The following is a 25,975-nucleotide window of genomic DNA, read 5'->3' on the forward strand; positions in this document are numbered from 1 at the left end:
CCTGGTCGTGGAGAACCACTGGATGTACAGCCTTGTAGTTCCATCACTCTGACATACATGATTTAGATATTGTTATCGAGGGCTTGATGTGTTAATGCAGGGGTGCTAATGCTCGGCTGGAACATAAGACTGCGCACCCTGTAGGTATACCCAGGTGCTTGATGGAAGAACTGGCCTAATGTTAAAGGAACATCCACAAATCAGTTGTTTTGAGATGATGGTGAGACTACAGGATAAAGGAACATTAGAGCCCTCGATTCACATAGCTGGCTCTGGTGGACACTAGCTTGAAGTGCTTTGAAAAAGGTCAGTTAGGTGTCTCGGGATTGAGAATAAAATAAAATGACGTAATCGACAAGTCTAGACAACCTGGGAGGGGTCAGAAGATTGCTCAAAAGGTTCTCAAAGATCAGCTATGACTTTGTGTTAAAAATGAAGGACTCAAATCGAAGTGGACATTGGTGAACTTTCATCCGTCCAGTTGTTGCCGATGAGTGAAAGGAGTTAAGAAAAGGAAATATGTTTATATAGCACTCATTTAACTAGCCTAAACTGAGCATTTGCAGACTTGGCATGAACTGTCCTTAGCACGTGCATACCGAGCACAACCTGATCGTGTGCAGACCGAGTACAACCTGACCATGTGCAGACCGAGTACAACCAGAGCATTTTGAAACGAACCACGATGAAACACACCAATCGTGGTTAAACAGCCATTTTGCTGTTATCATCATCTTTTGACTGTATGACCATATGGATCTGAAGCTCTGAAGCTCAATCCCTTGTCTGCAGCCTCTGGCAAATATAGGCAACCTGGAACACACTCGAGATGTTTGTCATTCTCTGTGGGCACATCGGTGGTTGGAAATGTTTGTTTGAAGTGTTTTACTTCCCTTAGGGTTCTATATAATGATGGCATGAGGATTTCATATATTTTGGAAAGGGAAGAATGTAGCATGTGAGTTTACCATTGTAGAATGACTACATGTAATGCAACTCTCCCTGAGGTAATTTGTCTGAATGACAATGTGTTCTAGGTCACTTAACCTGGGTTGAGTTTCCTGAAAGATTCGTAGCACTAAGACCATTGTTGGTCCATTGCCTAGAAAGTACTTAAATGGATTGCTGTGACAAATCGTCAAAAAACTTCACTCAGGGCAAGGAAATGATTAAGATTGAGACCAAAAAAAACTGGGAAACTGTCCCTTTAAGATGATCTCTGTGCTACAAAGTTTCTGGGAAACTCACCCCTGATTGAAGAAAAGTCAATAAAAAGATAGTAGTGTTAATACAGCCCTTTGTAAGACAGCAGTGCATCCAACTCATATTAACTATATTGCTCCCTATAAACTATTACAGGCCCCACTCAATGAGGGTTTGGCCACAGAGTTTTGAAACCCAGAGGCCCAAAAGACCGATACTTCCAGGAATGCCTCGCAAAGCAGACTCGACAGACTAGGTTTTGGGATTTGGAAAGTCAATGAGAGAAGTGAAAAAATTCATCCTTATAGTTGTTCATTTTCTGGATAAAAAACAACTATATTCTGATGACAATTGACAATCAGCTTTTTGAAAGTCCTATATCTTGAAAACTTAATTGCTGACATGCAAACAGCAGAGTAATAATACCCTTTAAATATTCCTTTAAATAGATGGACCTTGTGAAAGTGTCAAATTGATGTGTTTTAATTTGTGTCAAAGGATTGCCTTTTGATTTGACTGCCTGGAAATGTGCAGTTCAGTACGACATGACCGTTAGACCCGCTGACATGTTTCTTCTCATGAGCTTAGCTAGCTAACGTCCTCATGACATCGCTTGCAAATGTGATCAAGGATTTATATTGGAGAAGCAGTTTCTGTTGCCTGGCTACCCAAACTCCAAACACTACGCCTCGCCCACAGACGTTAGTTTATTCTCTGCAATGAGTCTGGATCTGAGTACCCCCCCCCCCCCCCACGATTTCTAGAATGAAAATGTTCTAACCATTCTGATTGGTGCCAGAATCCGATGGGTTGGGCCAGAGCCAGAACACACTGATTGGTTAGAGATGATCCAATCGATGATGACTTTGTTTAGTACAACACCCCTCATTTCGACGTCACCACAAATGACTTCAACGATGGCAGTCTCAGACTGAAGTATGTAGCGAACGTAGAGCAGCTGAAGAATATCAGTTTTTAAGCATCTTCATACTAAACCATCTTTGGTTTGGCATCAGTATGCCATTATGGAAAAAACGACATGAATGTGGTCTTATGTGAAGTTAATGTGATGACATGTGATAACATGAAACCACACGTGACAACATGTGAGCGCGTATGAAAACATGACCTCATGAAATAAATGTGACGACATGGGGATGTCAAATTTGAACGCCATAACATGAAACTACACACATAACAACAGGTAAGCGCATGTGAAAAACATCTTGTGAAATAAATGTGACAATTGTAACGTGATAACATGAAACTACACTTAACACATAAGCACAGTGGCGGTTCTACCTTGTATGGCTCCCAGCTTGTGTGGCCCGACAAAAAAAAAAAGCACCATTCTGCACTAACTGTCATTTTTATTCAGACATTTGGAACAACACAAATAAATAATCATAGTAATCATAATCATAATCACTTAAAACTATATAAATATATATATACAAAGATAAGACTCATAAATATTAAAAAGAAGTAACAAAAACAAATAGAAACAAATTGTAGTATATAAATACAAATAAGAAAGAGAATCAAATTATTATACTATTACCCTATTGCTAACATAAAACACACAAATAAAACTAACTTGCACAAATCCTATATCACAAAAATACACAAATAGAATAACACACTTATAAAGAAGAGAACCTGATTAGTACACTATTGCACTTCAAACAAGAAAGACACAAACTAAATTGCACAATTAATTGCATTACTAACTGCATTAGTACTGTACAAAGTTAGAGGTGCGCTATTTGATAGATTCCCCCGCTCCACCCTACCTCGGGCTTCCAGTGGGGACCTGAGGTCAACCTACCCCGACCCCCCTCCCCATCTCATACTTCTGAGTGGGAGACCTTCCCAGGCAGTAGCCTGCCTAGCTCATAAACAAGAATCAGGACACCCACTCCGACAAGGTTAATTGACCCACAGTCCCACACGGTGACATGATATCATTGACTTGACGTGCAAATGAGCGATAGAAAACTGATCAAGCAAATGTCACCATTCGGAATATTATTATTATTTTTAATTTTTGTGCGGGTGCCCCACGCCACCCCCAGGAAGATGCCGCCCCTGGGCGGCCGCCCATGTCGCCTATGCCTAAATCCGCCACTGTACGAGCACATGTGAAAACACAAATTTCAACATGTGAAGTCAGGGCCAGGGTCACATATTGTATGTGCATTTGTAGCTGCAGTGAGAGATGGGAGTAATGAAACAGATTCAGATTCATGATTTAAAAATCCTATTAATCCTATTTCCGTTTTCAGAGAAAAGCTTGTCTCTATGTTATGATATGTGCAACGTAAAAAGCTTTTTATCCCACACCCCTATGACCTTTCACTTGAATGTGAAAACGTGTTTTTTTGGAACACTTCACGTGAAATTTCACGTGAAATGATGTGGGTTTATTTTCCGTAAGAGTGTACTTGCATGAACAGAAGCCGTATTTGTTTCAGTCACAAGGCCACAGTCATTATAATGATTAGCAGTCGCCCGTAAACATTTTGCTCCACCTCAAAGATAGTAAAATCAATTTTTAATAAAAGGAGATGGCTGACTTAAAACTCTGGCCATCCTCCCTTTCTTTGTCTGTCCACAGGGGTTTGAGCATGTGTATCTGGACAGAGGAAATGTAGTCATTATTTGTGTGCGTCTGTCTGTAAGTTGTTGTTCGCATCACTTAATTCCCTAATAATTCCACCACCTGTACAGGTGAGGAAACCATGAATAAGGTCTAGCAAACCTACCGGTTCCAAGTGGAAAAAACATCTACTTCTTTTTTTCTGATAGAAATAACACTATTCTCTATGCACAGCTAGGTAAATGAATCATCAATTTGGATAAAGGAATTGAAAATAGAAATTGCACTTCTTTTAGATCTATTTTACCTTATAACCGCTGGAGACAAATGTGAAACCAGTCATATGGCAGCAAACTGAAATCAACATGTAAACTTTCCCACAGTAAAGTTTATTAAATGCTGTGCCATTATGCAGAATTGAAATTGTACAGCCTTTTAGCTTGGAGAGATCGGCGCTGTCAAATGCCTTAATTATAGACTACTCCGACATTCTCTGTTTCCTATTTCTATCATGTGAAACATTAGCCACTATCAGTATTGACCGTCAGTAGGCCTAATAACCACACATATTCAACTGCCAGCTTACTGTTAGTTCCCTTCAGTTGGTATAGCCTACATTATCATTCCATTTAATGACATTGTTTAGTTTACCTTCATTTGTTTCCTCTGTAAATGCTGTCACGGCTATGTGGTTGTTGCTGAGGATCATTAGTAGCAGTTTATAATATTTAAAAAAAAGACCTGTCCGTAACAGTTTGAAAGCAAAGCATGGTGCAATATTTGGCTGTCATCACACAGTTCCATGGTAAGTGCAAGTTATAGATAAGGAGATAGCCTACTATTGTACACTATTTTTCTGATTATAATTCTATGTACACTAATCTTTCAACAGTACCACGGGTTAAAGAACTACAGTTGATGTCGGAAGTTTACGTACATAGGTTGGAGTCATTAAAACTCGTTTTCCACCACTCCACAAATTTCTTGTTAACAAACTATAGTTTTGGCAAGTCGTTTAAGAAATCTACTTTGTGCATGACACAAGTAATTTTTCCAATAATTGTTTACAGACAGATTATTTCACTTATAATTATTTCACTGTATCACAAATCCATTGAGTCAGAAGTTTACATACACTAAGTTGTCTGTGCCTTTAAACAGCTTGGAAAATTCCAGAAAATGATGTCATGGCTTTAGAAGCTTCTGATAGGCTAATTGGCGTCATATGAGTCAATTGGAGGTCTACCTGTGAATGTATTTCAAGGCGTATCTTCAACCTCAATGCCTCTTTGCTTGACATCATGGGAAAATCAAAAGATATCAGCCAAGACCTCAGAGAAAAAAATGTAGATCTATACAAGTCTGGTTCATCCTTGGGAGCAATTTCCAAACGCCTGAAGGTACCACGTTCATCTGTACAAACAATAGTATGCAAGTATAAACACCATGGGACCACACAGCCGTCATACCGCTCAGGAAGGAGACACGTTCTGTCTCCTAGAGATGAACGTACTTTGGTGCAAAAAGTGCAAATCAATCCCAGAACAACAGCAAAGGACCTTGTGAAGATGCTGGAGGAAACAGGTACCAAAGTATCTATATCCACAGTAAAATGAGTCCTTTATCGACATAACCTGAAAAGCCTCTCAGCAAGGAAGAAGCCTCTGCTCCAAAACCGCAATAAAAACGCCAGACTACGGTTTGCATCTGAACAAGGGGACAAAGATGGTACATTTTGGAGAAATTACCTCTGGTCGGATGATACAAAAATAGAACTGTTTGGCCATAATGACCATCGTTATGTTTGGAGGAAAAAGGGGGATGCTTGCAAGCCGAAGAACACCATCCCAACCGTGAAGCATGGGGGTGGCAGCATCATGTTGCGGGTGTGCATTGCTGCAGGAGGGACTGGTGCACTTCACAAAATAGATGGCATCATGAGGTAGGAAAATGATGTGGATATATTGAAGCAACATCTCAAGACATCAGTCAGGAAGTTTAAGCTTGGTCGCAAATGGGTCTTCCAAATGGACAATGACCTCAAGCATACTTCCAAAGTTGTTGCAAAATGGCTTAAGGACAACAAAGTCAAGGTATTGGAGTGGCCATCACAACACCCTGACCTCAATCCCATAGAAAATGTGTGGGCAGAACTGAAAAAGTGTGTGTTATCAAGGAGGCCTACAAACCTGACTCACTTACACCAGCTCTGTCAGGAGGAATGGGCCAAAAAACGTTTGACCCAAGTTAAACAATTTAAAGGCAATGCTACCAAATACTAATTGAGTGTATGTAAACTTCTGACCCACTGGAAATGTGATGAAAGAAATAAAAACTGAAATAAATCACTCTCTACTATTATTCTGACATTTCACATTCTTAAAATAAAGTGGTGATCCTAAATGACCTAAGAGAGGACATTTTTACTAGGATTAAATGTCAGGAATTGTGAAAAAGTGAGTTTAAATGTATTTGGCTGAGGTGTATGTACATTTCATACTTCAACTGTAAATGTGGCAATTTTCATAAATAATCAAACCAGGATTTTCATTCTTTCGTTCGTAAAGGCTCTCCAAACCATTTTTTTATCATCCGCAAATACTTTCCTAACCCTAAATAATCTGAAAGTATTATTAAATCTACCAATTGGTGCTGAAACAGACGAATATGCATATATTGAGGTGGCGTTCTTTCAGTTCTTAAGAAATGCGTAACCTCCTACGTTTGGAATAGGGACCCAACACTATGAGCGCCATCCATTAAGTCAGCAAAAGTAATTTATTGTTCATTAATGGATTATTTCTATTGGAAAAAGCTTAAAGTACGAAGTCCATTGACTGATGTCTCCCTGCAAAAGAAAGTACATAAGTTATATGCAGCTATAACAAAAGGGGCAGTATGGATTGCCTTCATTGCCATTCATTTTGTTGGATGAAACTGAACATAGACCGATTGAACTTCAGTGCATTCAGCATGGAGTATGGACGTATTTGGCTCATGATAATGCTGAGGCTTGTGAGATAGCTGTGGATGGATGATATGCTGACAGAGAATGGGGGAAAGAAAATAGTGGTAGTGAATAGTTCAATTTGAGAGAGTCAGGAGATGGATGACAGTGTATTGTCCCATAAAAAATAGTGCTAATAATGAGTGATTATGACGCTTAATTAACCTGCATAATTTAGTGAGATAATTATATTGTCTTGATAAGGTAGTAAATAGTAGCTTCACTTGATGTGGGTTTATTGACGCTAGGCCTACTGATCTGTGTGTGTGTGTGTGTGTGTGTGTGTATGTGCATGCATGCGTTTCTGAGCATGTTACCCAGTGTGGATGCTTTAGGGATTTGTTCTTACCAGTGTATTATATAGGCCTATGTATCTGTACTGTACATATGTGGCTGATGATGCTTGCCCTACATTGGCTTCTTTCCTTATATATGTTTCAAACACCCACCAGATTTGCAAGGTTGTTGCCGCAATGCAGGCCCTCCAGAGGGATGTTCTAGGGCAGACACATCTGCCTTTGTTGTAGTGTTATCTCACATAAAGCAATGGTGCCGTCCTGTTCCAAAGGATCTATAGCAAACCTGGGTTCAAACAGTATTTGTTTTGTTTCAAATTATGCACTTGATTGAGCTTGTCTGGTACGATGGAACCAATGGAATAGTCCCAGAAGTGCAAAGTGCAAACCCTGCCCATCTGACACGCAGGCAGGTTCAATCGAATGCTGAAAGTATTTGAAAGAAAATGGATACTAATTTAACATAGGTCTGGTGTAGAGGGGTGCACCTATTGTAAGACATGGATGTGCTGTGCAGTATATAGGCCTGTCATCCCATTGATTGCCTTTAAGATGTGCTGAGATCTGTTGGATCGTTGAGGGAGACACACTGATGGAGCAAGACCCAGTGTGTGTGTGTTTTGCAGAACAGTGTTATGACAACTGTCCATTCCTTGAGTCACTGTCCCTCTATCTCTCGCTCTCTCTCTCTCTGTCTCACCCTTTCTCACTCCTCCTGTGGATGGCACCCTATTCCCTATATAATGCACTACTTTGACTGGTCAAAATGGCACCCTATTCCCTATATAGTGCACTACTTTAGACTGGTCAAAAGTGGTGCCCTACATAGGGAATAGGGTGCCATTTGGGATGCAGCCCCTCATCCTCTCAGCAGAGATAAATGCAGCCAAATTGACCCAATTAAACAGCTTTGATTGTGAAGCGTCAGAAATAGATCCTCTTCCGCTGTTGCAGTGAAATCAAACAAGACCCCTTATTAGAACCACCTCCCCCCTTGTGTATGTTTCTCTCTCTCTTTCTGATGTTCTCTCTCTTTCACTCTAGCTGTCTCTTTTCGACCACATCCTTTCTTTTCGACAACATCGAGGTCCAAATTGGAAACAAGCGTTTTAATTCAGGGATTGGCTACATGACCAGGCTCAACACACCTCTTCCTGAAAGCTAAACAACCTTAACTTCTGTGCATTCACTACTTTATGCAAAAAGCCATTTACATTGCTCCGCTGCTGTTTTCCCCTCCCTTCCTGTTCTCCATCACCCCATGTATTTAAAACAGCTTTGTCTGTTGTAACTGCAAATGATATGATCAACATTTTGCATAAACTTTTGTGTCTGTTGTTACTGTAATAAACAACGTGAGCAACATCTTTGTACAAACTTCTTCGGCTGCCCAGAGGCGGAACTGTATTGAAGACCATTCCTCTGCCGATGACCTGATTGCACTAATTGCTTCAAATTGGTGCAGGCCACGCCTTCTTCCACTACACCTGTTCTCACTCCCAAATCACCACTCCTAAGCCTTCTCTCACTCCTCACCATCCCATATAACCACCATCTCCCCTTCTGAACACTAACAATACCTTCATGGGTGGCATGTTCTCCTTTTTTTTGCTAGAAAATAATAAGTGAGTGCCTTATTCATTGGAGAATGTAACAGGCTGATGTTAGAGATCCTTGCAATGGCTGCAGTTTGTACGCTACTGTCATTACCTTGGTACACTTATTGTCCCTATTGTCAGTAGTTATATCCTTTCTGTTATCTTTTAGACACTTCAGTTTATCTTCACCGATTGTTTTGGCATGGTCAGTCACGCTTGACGCTCTGTTCATCTCCCGTTTTGTATTTCCTCTGTAGAAACGACCTAAGATTTTGAAGGTGAGACAGCAGTGATTGCTAAGGGGAGGACACAACTCAGGAATGGCAGGCCGCTGCTGGTGGTACTTGCTTGGGTTTAGGGGTTATAGCTGGAGACTGGGTTGGAGTAGTGCTGTGCACTGGACCTTGAAGGGGTGTATGGTTCCTGTAACCTCAACTGTGCAAACAGTGCTGCGTGGTCCTGAAACTGTTCTCCGTTAGTTTTAAACAGTGCTGCGTGGGTTTGGAATGTTTTAACCATTTTCTGCGTATGAGCACATATTTGTGGTCATTGTTGAATGGTCCCTGCAGCGTACCTTTGCAAATATGTGTCTGGAACAGTAGCAACAGAACAAAACACATCAATAGCAGAACTCGATCTATAAACCAGTCTAAAACAAGATGTAAGTTAGCGACTTTTTTAGACTGTACCACATCTCTGGTGAGCACAATGAAGAAATGTAATATTGTTTAGAAAAGAGATGTGTGTCAGCTGCTGTTAGTTTAGCTAACTTCTTGGATGGCAGCCATGTTTGTTTAACAAGCGAACTTTCATCCCAGATTGCAATTCACTGTAAGATGCAAATAAACAAAGTCAAAGATGGCTGCGCCCATTGCCCGTAAAATATGAATTTAGTTTGGGCACTTTAAAGGATATTACAAATCTACTTGTTAGTGTATACAAGAACTGGAGCACATGACTTGACAAGTAGTTTACAGTTTGACAAAGCAAATAATGTTTTCACCTCACAGATCATCATCGCCAATGCAAGCCTACTGCCTAGTCTAACCGTAGTGTGAAAGTTAAACAGGGCTGCCAGACTTGGTTGAAACCATTTGTAGGTGGATATATTTCATTTCTGGGGAAATGCAGTAGATGTTACTATGATGGGGGACTTATCAATAAATTGGGATGGGGGGGGGGCAGCAAACAAAGTTTGTAAACTAAATAAAACTCCTCGAAAGGAGGGTTTGAGCTGGCAACCCTGAGTAACGATAGTTACAATCTAATTTGAGTGAACAATCCATTTTTGTTATGACATCCACAAAGCATTGTATGATGTCAAACATGGTGCCATGCATAGCTGGCATTTAGCTATACCTTATTTACATAAGTATTCAGACCCTTTGCTATTAGACTCAATTGAGCTCAGGTGCATCCTGTTTCCACTGATCGTCCTTGATGTTTCTACAACTTGATTGGAAACCAGCTGTGGTAAATTCAATTGATTGGACATGATTTGGAAAGGCACCCACAGACACTTTACACAAATCACACGGGGATTGGATGAGGATATGTGATAATGGAATTTATAGGTTTAAGGTTTTGACAAAATGATTCCACCCTGAAAATGTATAACAGAATGATTATAAGATTAATTCCCCAATGTGTGTGCATAGGACAAGTTAACAAGTTAAGACTTTTCTATTTAGCAATATAAGTGAGACATTCAAGGAAAAGAGAAACTGTGAACAGAGAGTTTGTTGCAGACAACTTGTGACCCCTGTGAAACTGATAACAGGAAGAATGGCTTTAGGCTTACGGTAGATTATGGAACATGTTGCAGGATATGATAAGCAATGTAGGTGTTGGAGAACACTTGTAAACAGCATTGACGGTGTTAGAGAAGAGGGGCAATTCGGATGACCAAATGTTAGGTATAAAAGGCTGTGTACGTTGTATAACGGGAGAGCTCTTGTAAATAAAACATTCTGCTCATTGAAAACTGGGGCTCCGTCTGTTTCATTCAACCGGAATCTTACAAATTCTGGGTTACAGACTGAGTCGTTTAATTTAAGTTCAGTTTAAGAACATTGAGAACAGAATTCTCCTAACAATATGGATTAGTAGTTGTGGTTTCTACAAAGGGAATTACAAAGAGGAGAAAAACAATAGGGGTGCGCTGATCACGTCATACTCATATTTGTAATACTCGTGATCTATAAAAACAGAAGCGCAAATTAAATGCCAGTAAGCCTATACCCCAACTGCGTATGACTGCACTATCAATCCAAACACATCTCAGAGCAAACCTGTATGTTTCTTAACTCTTCACAAGTTGTCCCAAGCTAAGAAACAATCCCGACAGCTGAAAATGCTCATGATTTACTGACTTAGTCCTATTCAATTATCAACGAAATAGGCTAATAAATAATGCATGGCTGGCTACTGCTGACCTGCATTTATGCCAGACACAGATTTAGTTGAAAGTATTCACTCGCCCTATACTTTAAATCAACGTTTATTGGTCGCGTACACAGATTTGCAGATGTTATCCCAGGTGCAGAGAAATGCTTGTGTTTCTAGCTCAAACAGTCCAGTAAAAACACCTAGCAATACGCACAAAATCCAAAAAGAAAGAAATTCAGAAATATCAGAATGGGCAATGTCAGTCCAGAATATGTGTGTGTGTGTGTGTGTGTGTGTGTGTGTGTGTGCGTGTGTGTGTGTGTGTGTGTGTGTGTGTGTGTGTGTGTGTGTGTGTGTGGACAGTATAAGAACAGAAAAGGTGAACAGAAGTAGTTATATAGGATGAGCCATGACTAGAATACAGTGCATTCGGAAAGTATTCAGACCCCTTCACTTTTTCCACATTTTTCCACAGCCTTATTCTAAAATTTGATGGAGAAAAAAAATCTTTATCAATCTACACACAATACCCCATAATTACAAAGCAAAAACAGGTTTTTAGAGTTTTTGCTAATGTATTAAAAAAGAAAAATACCTTATTTACATAAGTATTCAGACCATTTGCTATGGGACTCGAAATAGAGCTCAGGTGCATCCTGTTTCCATTGATCATGATTGAGATGTTTCTACAACTTGATTGGAGTCCACTTGTGGTCATTTAAATTGATTGGACATGATTTGGAAAGGCACACACTTGTCTATATAAGGTCCCACAGTTGACAGTGCGTTGTCAGAGAAAAAACCAAGCCATGAGGTCGAAGTAATTGTCCGTAGAGCTCTGAGACAGGATTGTGTCGAGGCACAGATCTGGGGAAGGGTACAAAAACATCTGCAGAATTAAAGGTCCCCAAGAACACAGTGGCCTCCATCATTCTTAAATGGAAAAAGTTTGGAAGCACCAAGACTCTTCCTAGAGCTGGCCAAACTGTGCAATCGGGGGAGAAGTGCCTTGGTCAGGGAGTTGAACAAGAACCCAATGGTCCCTCTGACAGAACTCCAGAGTTCCTCTCACAGAGGAACTCTGGAGATGTGAGAACCTTCCAGAAGGACAACCATCTCTGCAGCACTCCACCAATCAGGCCTTTATGGCAGTGGCCAGATGGAAGCCACTCCACAGTAAAAGGCAAATGACAGCCGTCTTGGAGTTTGCCAAAAGGCACCTAAAGTACACTCAGACCATGAGAAACAAGATTCTCTGGTCTGATGAAACCAAGATTGAACTCTTTGGCCTGAATGCCAAGCGTAATGTCTGGAAGAAACCTGGCACCATCCCTAAGGTGAACCATGGTGGTGGCAGCATCATGCTGTGGGGATGTTTTTCAGCGGCAGGGACTGGGAGACTAGTCAGGATTGAGGGAAAGATGAAAGGAGTAAAGTACAGAAATATCCTTGTTTAAAAACCTGCTCCAGAGTGCTCAGGACCTCAGACTGGGGCAAAGGTTCACCTTCCAACAGGAGAACGACCCTAAGCACACTGCAAAGGCAACACAGGAATGGCTTCGTGACAAGCCTCTGAATGTCCTTGAGTGGCCCAGTCAGAGCCCGGACTTGAAGCCGATCGAACATCTCTGGAGAGAACGGAAAATAGGTGTGCAGCAACGCTCCCCATCCAACCTGACAGAGCTTGAGAGGCTCTGCAGAGAAGAATGGGAGAAACTCCCCAAATACAGGTGTGCCAAGCTTAGCATCATACCAAAGAAGACTCAAGGCTGTAATCGCTGCCAAAGGTGCTTCAACGAAGTACTGAGTAAAGGGTCTGAATACTTAGGTAGAAATTGAAAAACCCATTTGCTTTGTCATTATGGGGTATTGTGTGTAGATTGATGGGGGGGATTGAATACATTTTAGAATAAGGCTATAACCTAACCAAATGTGGAAAAAGTCAAGGGGTCTGAATACTTCCCAAACCTACTGTAGGTAGATCACTGCTTGTTCGATTGGTCATAAACATTATTATACTTGGTTCACAGCAGTCCAATCATCCTGATACACCACCTTGTCTGTATCAATCACTGATTTCACCTTTATTCCATTTACTTTGCACTTAAGTAAATCGCAACGCTGTTAAAACTACACAAGAATCCATTTAATTTATCATAGTGATTTCAGGAGTAACATCTAAACAGAATGATATGCCCCACCAACATTAGACAACTATACAGAAAACCCTGAAATTGCTTGAATAAGTACGTTAAATAAGGGATTAGCGAAGAGTCAGATTAACTGAAATAGCAGGGCAGATGGCTCTCTTTTTCTAAGAGGTGTATTATAAGTAATGAATGTGTAGGGGATGCTACTTCTGAGAATGCTACAGACTTTCTTTGTGGCGCAGCAGAAAGATCAGCCTACCCCAGGTGGGGTCATATTGAAAAAGCAGTACTTAGTGATCATGTCAAATGTAATCATCTTGCCACTGCTTAAACATGTTTTTTCACATTATTTTAGCTGAACAGGACCACCACACAATGTCCTGAAAACTGTTCAAATGAATGTCCTGAGCGTGTTAAATACGTCCTAACATGGTCCTCAGTGACATCCTGGTATCTTACAGGAACTAGACTAAGGTCCCCCATAGAATGTTCCCTTGGGACAATCACGCAATGTCCTAATGACAAGTAAAATAAGTCCTGAGAACGTCCTAAAAAAGTATTGACATGGTCCTCTGCGACATCCTGGTAACTTGATGCAAAAATACTTGTTTACTGTTCTATTTATGTTGGTAGACAGTTTATAATAGCAATAAGGCACCTTATGAATAAATGTATATCTGTTTTGTCCTAGAACTTGGCACACCCCTAATAAACAGACGTTACCTTACTTGACTGACTTTATTGTTCCCTTGGGGAAAATGTGTTGCAGTATCATGTACACATTTTAAAATGGTGTTTAAAAGAACCATACAAAAGGACAATACAAATTCATTACCGTTATATACAGTATGTTTCTCATGGTTCGAGCTTGGCCCCTTAATTCCAGTGAAGATACAGTTTAACGCTACAGCATACAATGACATTCTAGAAGATTCTGTGCTTCCAATTTTGTGGCAACAGTTTGGGGAAGGCCCTTTCAGCATGACAATGCCCCCATGCACAAAGCGAGGTCCATAGAGAAATGGTTTCGAGATCGGTGTGGAAGAACTTGACTGGCCTGCACAGAGCCCTGACCGAACACCTTTGGGATGAATTGGAATGCCGACTGCGAGCCAGGCCTAATGGCCCAACATCAGTGCACGACCTGACTAATGATCTTGTGATTGAATGGAAGCAAGTCCCCACAGCAATGTTCCAACATCTAGTGGAAAGCCTTCCCAGAAGAGTGGAGGCTGCTAAAGCATCAAAGGGAGGACCAACTCCATATTCATCTCAATGATTTTGGAATGAGATGTTCGACGAGCAGGTGTCCACATACACTACATGACCAAAAGTGTCTCTCATATATAGGACAGACACTTCAAAACCTTGTTCCTTATGATACATTTCTTGACTTTCTGGTTTGCCATTTATGAATGTGTTATTCAATGCGATTATATGGGATACAGTGGCATAAAGTACTTAAGTAGTACTTTAAAGTATTTTTACTTAAGTCGTTTTTTGGGGGTATCTGTACTTTACTATTTATATTTTTGCCTACTTTTACTATTCTACATTCTGAAAGAAAATGTACTTTTTACTCCATACATTTTCCCTGACACCCAAAAGAACTCGTTACATTTTGACAGGAAAACAGATCGAGACAAAACATCACAAATCAATAGGCGGGGGGGCTATGTATGTTTGTAGATAATACTTGGGCCACGCAGTGTAATGTGATTGAGATTCTAGTTGTATTATTCAGGCCATTCTATCTACCACGTGAGTTTGGACAGATTACCGTTATTCTGGTCTATGTGCCTGGACCTAACAATAAAGAAGCTGCTGACAGGATTACAGACGGTTTCAATGTTGCGTTTTCACGATCAACTGACCAGACAGTATTTGCTTGGGGATTTTAATACGCTCTACCGCTCCTCGCACCTCCCCACTCTGCAACAGTATGTCACCTGTCCAACTCGCTCAACTTGTATCCTGGACCAGTGTTATGGCAATGCAGAGGATGCATACAAGGCAGTGTGCTGAGCACCCATCGGGAAATCAGACATAATGTTATCCATCTCATTCCGAGATACAAGCAGCAGGTGAAACGCAAAAAAACTGTAGAGAAATCCATTCAGGTATGGACAGAAGAGAGTAGGGAGGAGCTCAAGGATTGCTTTGACGTCACAGACTGGGAGGTATTCTTTGACTTGTGCAGGGGTCCCCACGAGTTGACAGACAGCATCATATCATACATCCAGTTCTGAGAGGATACTATCATTAACACAACTGTCAGAGTATTTCCCAACAACAAACCCTGGGTGTCCAAGGACTTGAAAATGTGCCTCAATGAAAGGAAGTTTGCGTCCCTGAAAGGAGATACTGATGCTGTAAAGAGAAATGAATTCCAGTCAAAAATGTTGAAAGCTAAAAAGGACTTCAAGGATAAAGTGGAGCAGAGGATCTGTCCAGCCAATCCAAGGCAAGCATGGGAAGGGCTTAATGCAATGATGGAAGGAGAAAGGAAAAGAGAGAACAATAACATAGCAGACTGTTCATCCTTTGTAAACGACCGTAACTGTTTTTATGGAAGATTTGATACTGTCGATTTTTAAAGACTAATGTAAACAAATATGAGAGCATCCCCAAATCCTCTCCTGTCAGAGAACGAGGAGGCTTCAGGCTTGTCACATATTAAGCCACACAAAGCACCGGGCCCAGACGAACTACGGGGCAAAGTACTGAAGGTCTGCGCCAACCAGCTCAAGGGAGTCTTCACACGACTGTTTCAACTCCTGCTGAGCACCTGTACAGTGCCAAACTCCTGGAAGGTGTCGACCATTGTACCAGTGCCTAAGAAGGCAGATGCTAAATCACCAAATGGCTTTTGACCTGTGGCCCTCACGCCCCTTCTGGCCAAATGCATGGAAAGGGGTGTGTCCTTTCACCGCTGTTGTTCTCTATCTACACTAATGATTCAAGGAAACAATGTGAGTCTTTTCAAGTACACGGATGTCATGGCTCTGGTAGGACTTTCATTTTTCTTTTTTTTTTTTCTTTTTTTTTGATGCCACGTCAGATGGGGACAGCTGTTATAAACAGACAAACAACCTTCAAGAATGGTGCCGGTCAAGTGCCCTCCACATCAATGTTGAAAAGACAAAGGAGGTGATCAAAAAAAGAAAGCCAATGCCTGTTTTTAATCAGGATATTGAATGGGTTTGGGATCAGCCAGGATGTTCTGGAGAGGGTGTACAGCAGCATGGTGGAGAGCATCCTCACCTTCAATATCACAGTCTTGTATGGTAATCTGAGGGTGGAGAGCATCCTCACCTACAATATGACAGTTTTGTATGGTAATCTGAGGGTGGAGAGCATCCTCACCTTCAATATGACAGTCTTGTTTGGTAATCTGAGGGTGGAGAGCATCCTCACCTTCAATATGACAGTCTTGTATGGTAATCTGAGGGTGGAGAGCATCCTCACCTTCAATATGACAGTCTTGTTTGGTAATCTGAGGGTGGAGAGCATCCTCACCTTGAATATGACAGTCTTGTATGGTAATCTGAGGGTGAGGAGCAAAAGCAAACTCACCAGAATAGTAAACACAGCCAGCAAAGTAATTGGTTGACCACAGGCACATTTGAGCAGTCTGTTCCACAAAGCAACCAAAAAGAAGGCAATGGCTGTCATTGGCGACCCCTCTACAACCTCAGTTCGAGAGGCTTCCCTCTGACCGGCGCTTGAAAATGCGTTCAAACATTCATTCGTTCCTTGTGCTGTTGTATCAGTACACGTACTTATCTATCCAGTGCAGTTGGGAAAGAGGTCGGTTGTGAGTGAATGTGTCAATGTCCTCTGTTTAGTGTATGCAACATGATGGACTGACTGGTTTAAATGTGTGAATGTATGTGATCCTTTTAATGGAAAGTGATGACAAAGAAAAATGTCCATCCTGGATGGACAATAACATTTTATTCTATTCTTTACTCAGTACTTTGTTGAAGCACCTTTGGCAGCGATTACAGCTTCGAGTCTTCTTGGGTATGATGCTATAAGCATGGCACACCTGATTTGGGGAGTTTCTCCCATTCTTCTCTGCAGATCCTCTCAAGCTCTGTCAGGTTGGATGGGGAGCGTTGCTGCACAGCTATTTTCCGTTCTCTCCAGAGATGTTCGATCAGCTTCAAGTCCGGGCTCTGGCAGGAACACTCAAGGACATTGAGACTTGTCCTGAAGCCACTCCTGCGTCGTCTTGGCTGTGTGCTTAGGGTTGTTGTCCTGTTGGAATGTGAACCTTCGCCCCAGTCTGAGGTCCTGAGCGCTCTGGAGTAGGTTTTCATCAAGGACCTCCTGGTACTTTGCCTTGATCCTGACTTGTCTCCCAGTCCCTGCTGCTGAAAAACATCCCCACAGCATGATGCTGCCACCACCATGCTTCACCACAGGGATGGTGCCAGGTTTCCTCCAGACATTACGCTTGGCATTCAGGCCAAAGAGTTCAATATTAGTTTCATCAGACAGGGGAATCTTGTTTCTCATGGTCTGAGAGTCTTTAGGTGCCTTTTAGCAAACTCATAGCGGGCTGTCATGTGCCTTTTACTGAGGAGTGGCTTCCTTCTTGGCACTCTACCATAAAGGTTTGATTGGTGGAGTGCTGCAGAGATGGGACAACCTTCCAGAAGGACAACCATCTCCACAGAGGAACTCGAGAGCTCTGTCAGTGAGACCATTGGGTTCTTGGTCACCTCCCTGACCAAGGCCCTTCACCCCCGATTGCTCAGTTTGGCTGTGCGGCCAGCTCTAGGAAGAGTCTTGGTGCTTCTAAACTTTTTCCATTTAAGAATGATGGAGGCCATTCTGTTCTAGGAGACCTTCAATGCTGCAGAAATATTTTGGTACCCTTCCCCAGATCTGTGCCTCGACACAATCCTGTCTCGGACCTCTACAAACAATTCCTTCGACCTCATGGCTTGGTTTTTGCTCTGACATGCACTGTCAACTGTGGGACCTTCGAGTCTCATAGCAAATGGTCTGAATACTTATGTAAGTTATTTCCGTTTTTTTATTTGTATAAATGATCAAACATTTCTAAACCTGTTTTTCCTTTGTCATTATGGGGTATTGTGTGTAGTTATTTAATACATTTTAGAATAAGGCTGTAATGTAACAATGTGGAAGAAGTGAAGGGGTAGGAATACTTTCCGAATGCACTGTACAGTCTCTGCTGACCCTTTTTGTAGATGAGGTCTACAAGCTTATTGTCCAAGAGAACACCCAGATATTTGTACTCTTCTACAACCTCTGTCCTGTCCTTTTGGTAGATGCTGCAGAAGTGGGTGTTGTTCAATTCCTGATATCTATGCACAAGGTGTCAAAAGCGTTCCACAGGGATGCTGGCCCGTGTTGACCCCAATGCTTCCCACAGTTGTGTCAAGTTGGCTAGATGTCCTTGGGTGGTGGACCATTCTTGATACACACAGGCAACTGTTGAGTGTGAAAAACCCACCAGCGTTGCAGTTCTTGACACACTCAAACCGGTGCACCTGGCACCTACTACCATACCCCATTCAAAGGCACTTAAATCTTTCGTCTTGCTCATTTACGCTCTGAATGGCACACAATCCATGTCTCAAGGCTTCAAATCCTCCTTTAACCTGTATCCTCCTCTTCATTTACACTGATTGAAGTGGATTTAACAAGTGACATCAATAAGGGATCAGCATGGCATGGCTCCCAAAGTTTTTATATTTATTCTCGGTAATCCACCGAAGACATACTTTAAAAAAGTATACCCGTTCACAACAAACTTTATTTGTGCAAATAAAACTCATAGGAAGATGTGAAACTTTCCTTTTTATTCTAAGTCTGAGGGTGGTTTCAACCTTCCAGACTTGGAATTGTATCAACTCGCCACCCAAGGCTTTTACTTGCAACCCAAAGTTAAATGCACTAAAGAGGAAACATGGGTACATATTGAAGATGTGCCTGCTCATCCCCAGAATCTTTACGCGTGTCTATTTTCAAAGTATAAAGCTAAGAACATTAACAACTTCATACAGTAGTTAAGAACACTATAACAATACGGAAAAATGAAACGTATTCTACAAGAACCAACATCACTCCCTAAAAACACAACGCTTTGGAACAATCCTTGTAAGCTTTTCAGAATTCACCGATTTTTAAGTTGGTCCATATGGAAAACTAAAGGCATAGAAACCGTAAATTACTTTGTAATAAGAAATACATTCATTGCCATGATAGAATTAAAAAGTCATTTTGGACTGATCAATGTAGGTATTTTGAAATACAACTTAAGTGTCATATCACAATTTCCATTTGAAATCTTTTGGACATCAGAGAAATCTTGAGGGAATCCTATTTGAGTCAGAAAATTATATTTATATGATAGGTAAGATGTACAAAACCTTAGAGAACCTATCCAACTGAATCTCTATAACCAAGAACTGATATTGGCTCAAGATGGGAATGTTGAAACATAACTAACACAATTACAGTTAACGTAAATGTGCGCTTAATCCAGTATAAACTAATGTATAGAATGTATTATACAAGAGACAAAATTCACAAATTCTACAGCTTAACTGTAAAACTAACAATGCCTTCTGGGAATGCAATAAAAGTTATGGGTGTTGTCAGAACTATACTGCTCAAAAAAATATAGGGACCACTTAAACAACACATCCTAGATCTGAATGAAAGAAATAATCTTATTAAATACTTTTTTCTTTACATAGTTGAATGTGCTGACAACAAAATCACACAAAAATAATCAATGGAAATCCAATTTATCAACCCATGGAGGTCTGGATTTGGAGTCACACTCAAAATTAAAGTGGAAAACCACACTACGGCTGATCCAACTTTGATGTAATGTCCTTAAAACAAGTCAAAATGAGGCTCAGTAGTGTGTGTGGCCTCCACGTGCCTGTATGACCTCCCTACAACGCCTGGGCATGCTCCTGATGAGGTGGCGGATGGTCTCCTGAAAGATCTCCTCCCAGACCTGGACTAAAGCATCCGCCAACTCCTGGACAGTCTGTGGTGCAACGTGGCGTTGGTGGATGGAGCGAGACATGATGTCCCAGATGTGCTCAATTGGATTCAGGTTTGGGGAACGGGCAGGCCAGTCCATAGCATCAATGCCTTCCTCTTGCAGGAACTGCTGACACACTCCAGCCACATGAGGTCTTGCATTGTCTTGCATTAGGAGGAACCCAGGGCCAACCGCACCAGCATATGGTCTCACAAGAGGTCTGAGGATCTCATCTCGGTACCTAATGGCAGTCAGGCTACCTCTGGCGAGCACATGGAGGGCTGTGCGGCCCCCCCAAAAAATGCCACCCCACACCATGACTGACCCACCGCCAAACCGGTCATGCTGGAGGATGTTGCAGGCAGCAGAACGTTCTCCACGGCGTCTCCAGACTCTGTCACATCTGTCACGTGCTCAGTGTGAACCTGCTTTCATCTGTGAAGAGCACAGGGCGCCAGTGGCGAATTTGCCAATCTTGGTGTTCTCTGGCAAATGCCAAACGTCCTGCACAGTGTTGGGCTGTAAGCACAACCCCCACCTGTGGACGTCGGGCCCTCATACCACCCTCATGGAGTGTTTCTGACCGTTTGAGCAGACACATGCACATTTGTGGCCTGCTGGAGGTCATTTTGCAGGGCTCTGGCAGTGCTTCTCCTGCTCCTCCTTGTACAAAGGCGGAGGTAGCGGTCCTGCTGCTGGGTTGTTGCCCTCCTACGGCCTCCTCCACGTCTCCTGATGTACTGGCCTGTCTCCTGGTAGCGCCTCCATGCTCTGGACACTACGCTGACAGACACAGCAAACCTTCTTGCCACAGCTCGCATTGATGTGCCATCCTGGATGAGCTGCACTACCTGAGCAGCTTGTGTGGGTTGTAGACTCCGTCTCATGCTACCACTAGAGTGAAAGCACCGCCAACATTCAAAAGTGACCAAAACATCAGCCAGGAAGCATAGGAACTGAGAAGTGGTCTGTGGTCCCCATCTGCAGAACCACTCCTTTATTGGGGGTGTCTTGCTAATTGCCTATAATTTCCACCTGTTGTCTATTCCATTTGCACAACAGCATGTGAAATGTATTGTCAATCAGTGTTGCTTCCTAAGTGGACAGTTTGATTTCACAGAAGTGTGATTGACTTGGAGTTACATTGTGTTGTTTAAGTGTTCCCTTTATTTTTTTGAGCAGTGTATTACAATGTAAATTTACTTTTAATCCATCTGTCTGGCATATGACGGTGCAGTGAGATACCCGATGGGTTGGACAATATTTTTCTCATCAATCATCTTGGAAAAACGCATAATTAACAACTGGAAAGTCAACCAATCCTCCATCGTTAACAAAATGGAAAGGTCAAATGCTTTATTATCTAAATGCTGAAAGTACTTGGGTGAAAGGAGAGAAACATAATGGCGCAGTTTGAGGCCATGTGTCGGAGAGTGATGCTGGAGATGGGGGCGTAAGCAGATGGGTCTGTTCTCATTCAAGGGTTTTTCTTTATGTTTACTATTTTCTACATGGTAGAATAATAGTGAAGACATCAACTATTAAATAACACATTTGGAATCATGTAGTAAAAAAAGTGTTAAACAAATCAAAATAGATTTTACATTCTTCAAAGTTGCCACCTTTTGCCTCGATGACAGCTTTGCACACTCTTGGCATTCTCTCAACAAGCTTCACCTGGAATGCTTTTCCAACAGTCGTGCACATATACTGAGCACTTGTTGACTGCTTTCTCCTTCACTCTGCGGTCCAACTCACACCAAACCATCTCATTTGGGTTGAGGTCAGGTGATTGTGGAAGCCAGGTCATCTGATTCAGTATACCATCACTCTCTTTCTTGGTCAAATAGCCCTTACACAGCTTGGAGGTGTGTTGGATCATTGTCCTGTTGAAAAACAAATTATAGTCCCAGTAAGCGCAAACCAGATGGAATGGCGTATCGCTGCAGAATGCTGTGGTAGCCATGCTGGTTAAGTGTGCCTTGAATTCGAAAATAAATCATAGACATTGTCATCAGCAAAGCACCGCCAGACCACCTCCACCATGCTTCTCGGTGGAAAACACACATGCGGAGATCATCCGTTCACCTACTCTGCATCTCACAAAGACACAGCAGTTGGCTTTGTGAGATGCAGAGTATCGGCAATCTCCAATTTGGACTCATCAGACCAAAGGACAGATTTCCACCAGTCTAATGTCCATTGCTCGTGTTTCTTGGCCCGAGCAAGTCTCTTCTTATTATTGGTGTCCTTTAGTAGTGGTTTCTTTGCATCAATTTGACCATGAAGGCCTGATTCACGCAGTCTCCTCTGAACAGTTGAGGTGTCTGTTACTTGAACTCGGTGAAGCATTTATTTGGGCTGCAATCTGAGGTGCAGTTAACTCTAGTGAACTTATCCTCTGCAGCAAAGGTAATTCTGAGTCTTCCTTTCCTGTGGTGGTCCTCATTAGAGACAGTTTCAGAATAGCAATTGATGTTTTTTGCATCTGCACTTCAAAGTTCTTAATTTTCCAGATTGACTCACCTTCATGTCTTAAAGTAATGATGGACTGTCGTTTCTCTTTGCTTATTAGAGCTGTTCTTGCCATAATATGGACTTGGTCTTCTGTATCTTCTGTATACCACCCCTACCTTGTCACAACACTGATTGGCTCAAACGCATTAAGAAGGAAAGAATTTCCACAAATTAACTTTTAATACGGCACACCTGTTAATTGAAATGCATTCCAGGTGACTACCTCATGAAGCTGGTTGAGAGAATGCCAAGAGTGTGCAAAGCTGTCAAGGCAAATGGTGGCTAGTTTGAAGAATATAAAATATATTTGGATTTGTTTTAACACTTTTTGGTTACTACATGATTCCGTATGTGTTATATCATAGTTTTGATGTCTTCACTGTTATTATTATACATTGTAGAAAATAGTACAAATAAAAACCCTTGAATGAGGTTTCCAAACTTTTGACTGGTACTGTAGAAGAGCTCACCAACATCCAAGACTAGCGATACATTGATTCAGCAAACAACCCAGCTGATGATCTGACGAGAGGAAAGATTTTATCAGAGCTCTCTAAACCAAGCACATGGCAACATGGCGCTCCTTTTCTACCCCAGTCTCCAGAGGAACGGCCCAAAGACTCTATTCCTGAGCCATCAGAAGATCAATCAGAGGTCAAGAAATCCTTCTTCTGTGGTACAGCGACATTCAACCCTCGTGCTCATGATGTAAGCATACACAAATCCTATCAAGAGCTCCTAGATGCTGCTGCTCAAGTACAACACATTATCAACCACAAGTCCCTCTGCAGCAGACTACCTTGATGCAGAGCTAGATCTACTCAGAGAAGCTCAGCTGGACAGTTGTAGTGAAGACTTGGCATGCCTACAAGCCCAGGAATCGCTCCCATCCACTAGCTACTTACTCTGCTTAGATCTGCAGCACCTCGGGACTAATTCGAGTGGGAGGGATACTACGTCACAGTGACAGGATGGATGACTCCAGGTACTATCGTCCTAGACCCCTGCCATCCTGTCACAAAGCTAATCATCCAGAACTACGATGACAAACGGAACCATCCTGGGACCATCCCAGCATCCCGTCTCCACCTATACAAGCCAGCCTTCTATTCCACAGGGATGGATCGCTTCAGACCCTACAACATTAAGCTTGATAGTAAAACGGAAAAGAGATGTGCCATAATGTTCAAACGCTTGACTACTCGGTCTGTGCGCATGATTCCTTTCTTGTGGAAGTATTCAAATGAATACTTTTAAGTGCTATCCTCTGGGGATGCAGAGAACATATTGCTGTATGTTTTTACCCAAATAAATTAAATTTGATTTCAATTAAATCCTTTCTCTCGCTCTATCTTACTCCTCCCAAATTTGTTTCCCTCTTTTCAGTTATTTTGCCTGGTGTAATCTTCCTTTGTCTCGGTAGCCTGGTGGAACAGGCCTGCTTTTGCTCACCTTAACATTTCAATGTGAGCGCAGCAGTCAGTCTGCTTGACCAGGCTAGTCTTTTGTTCCATCCATTAACACATATCTGGGCATTCCAGCAAAAATGGTCTCAATAAATATAGTTGTCGGTTGTGCACATTCTGCACTCAGGAATGGCTGTGTTGGCCAACCTCCCTCGACAAATGACTTTGTTTAAACTTTACATTCCAACGCCATAAGTACAGGCTATATTTAGGTATACTACCTCACATCATATGTTTCTGTAGAAAGAGGGAGAGACAGTTGGTTTTTCAACATAATCAGTTTCATTGCTACACCATAAGTGGAGGCTATATACGACCTAACACTATAGTTTTTGTATACCTTTAAGGAGAGAGCGAGAGAGACACTCGTTCTGCCTCCCTGGTTTGGAATCCCTCCTGCTATTTCCTCCCTGGTGAGGGCATAGCGTCACTAGAAAGAAAGAGTGATCCAGCCAAGCTCCTCGTGTATCCCCCTTACCCTCTTCACCCTCGGTGTATTTTGTAATAATATATTACTACCTTGACTCAAGCTTATAAAGTCCATGTCATAGTTTAATAACCCAGCTCAAATAAGAATGTAGTTTCTAAAGAGTATTGTCAAAGTCCCCAAAGAACTGCCACTATATTGTTTGTCTAATGTGTTAAACAGAAAAACTCATCTATCGCAGATAGGCTTTCTGTTTATCTCCTCCCTCTCCATATGGCAGTCTGTTTATATAACAATTTCTACTGATCGGGTTACTTTGTAAATGTGGTTTTGCTGTAGTAAAATGTACACAACACAGTAGGTCACGATGGAGCCATTAAATTCCTCAAGCAAAGCAATGGCCAGAGTGAACATGAAAACGTAACCATTTGATGTGTTGACCGGATGACATAACACACACATACATGCACATACTCAGACACAAACAAAGACACACCCACGCACACACAGGAATTGGACAAATTCAAAATATGTTACATGCAGGTATTAAGTGTTTCGAATTCTTCTGACTGTGTGAACTTGAAATATGAAAAGAGCATCAAACAACTCTCCAGAAAACATTCGAAACACTAAGCTCACCGTAAAGCACTGCACATCAAATGTTAACTGATTATTTCACCATTGAGTAACTTGACTCAAAAAACAACCAGTTAAAACAGTTGTTCAAGGTTATATTAGTGAAACACATCAATCCTGGTCTTAATTTCCACTTTTAGGTGCAAGAGCGATATGTTTTTAATTCTTAATTTCCTACTTTTAACCCCTCCCCCTGAAACAGAACTGATAGGTGGACTCAGAGGTGCTGTGATGTCACGATACCTCTCAAGGGCGTTTTTTTTCTTTTTCTTTCCTGTATAATTACTTCTAATTTGAGAAAAATAAATCATCTAAATAGATATTTTGTACACAAAGAAAATCAATTAGGGGTCAACATCTAAATATTGCTCCTAGTGTTGATCAAAGCTCGGAACACTAATCTTATCAAACAAAAGATGTTTGAAGATAGGCCATGTGAAGATGTTTATCTTCTCTACATTCAAATGCAATAAAAATGCAAACAACACAGTTCTAAAAATGCAATACGTTTTGGTTTTGTCGCTGATGCTACGTATCAGTGTGATACATTTTTCATATTTCCCCCTTTCAAATCAAATCAAATCAAATCAAATTTATTTATATAGCCCTTCGTACATCAGCTGAAATCTCAAAGTGCTGTACAGAAACC

General features: G+C 41.6%; 1 protein-coding gene across 2 annotated transcripts in view; it reads left to right on the forward strand.

Annotated features, from left to right (window-relative positions):
- plxdc1 (plexin domain containing 1) overlaps window positions 1–25,975 on the forward strand; it is a 102,471-nt gene that overhangs the window by 1,511 nt on the left and 74,985 nt on the right. The window lies entirely within an intron of this gene.

This window comes from Salmo trutta, chromosome 2 (assembly GCF_901001165.1).
Source record: "Salmo trutta chromosome 2, fSalTru1.1, whole genome shotgun sequence".
NCBI classification, from domain to species: domain Eukaryota; kingdom Metazoa; phylum Chordata; class Actinopteri; order Salmoniformes; family Salmonidae; genus Salmo; species Salmo trutta.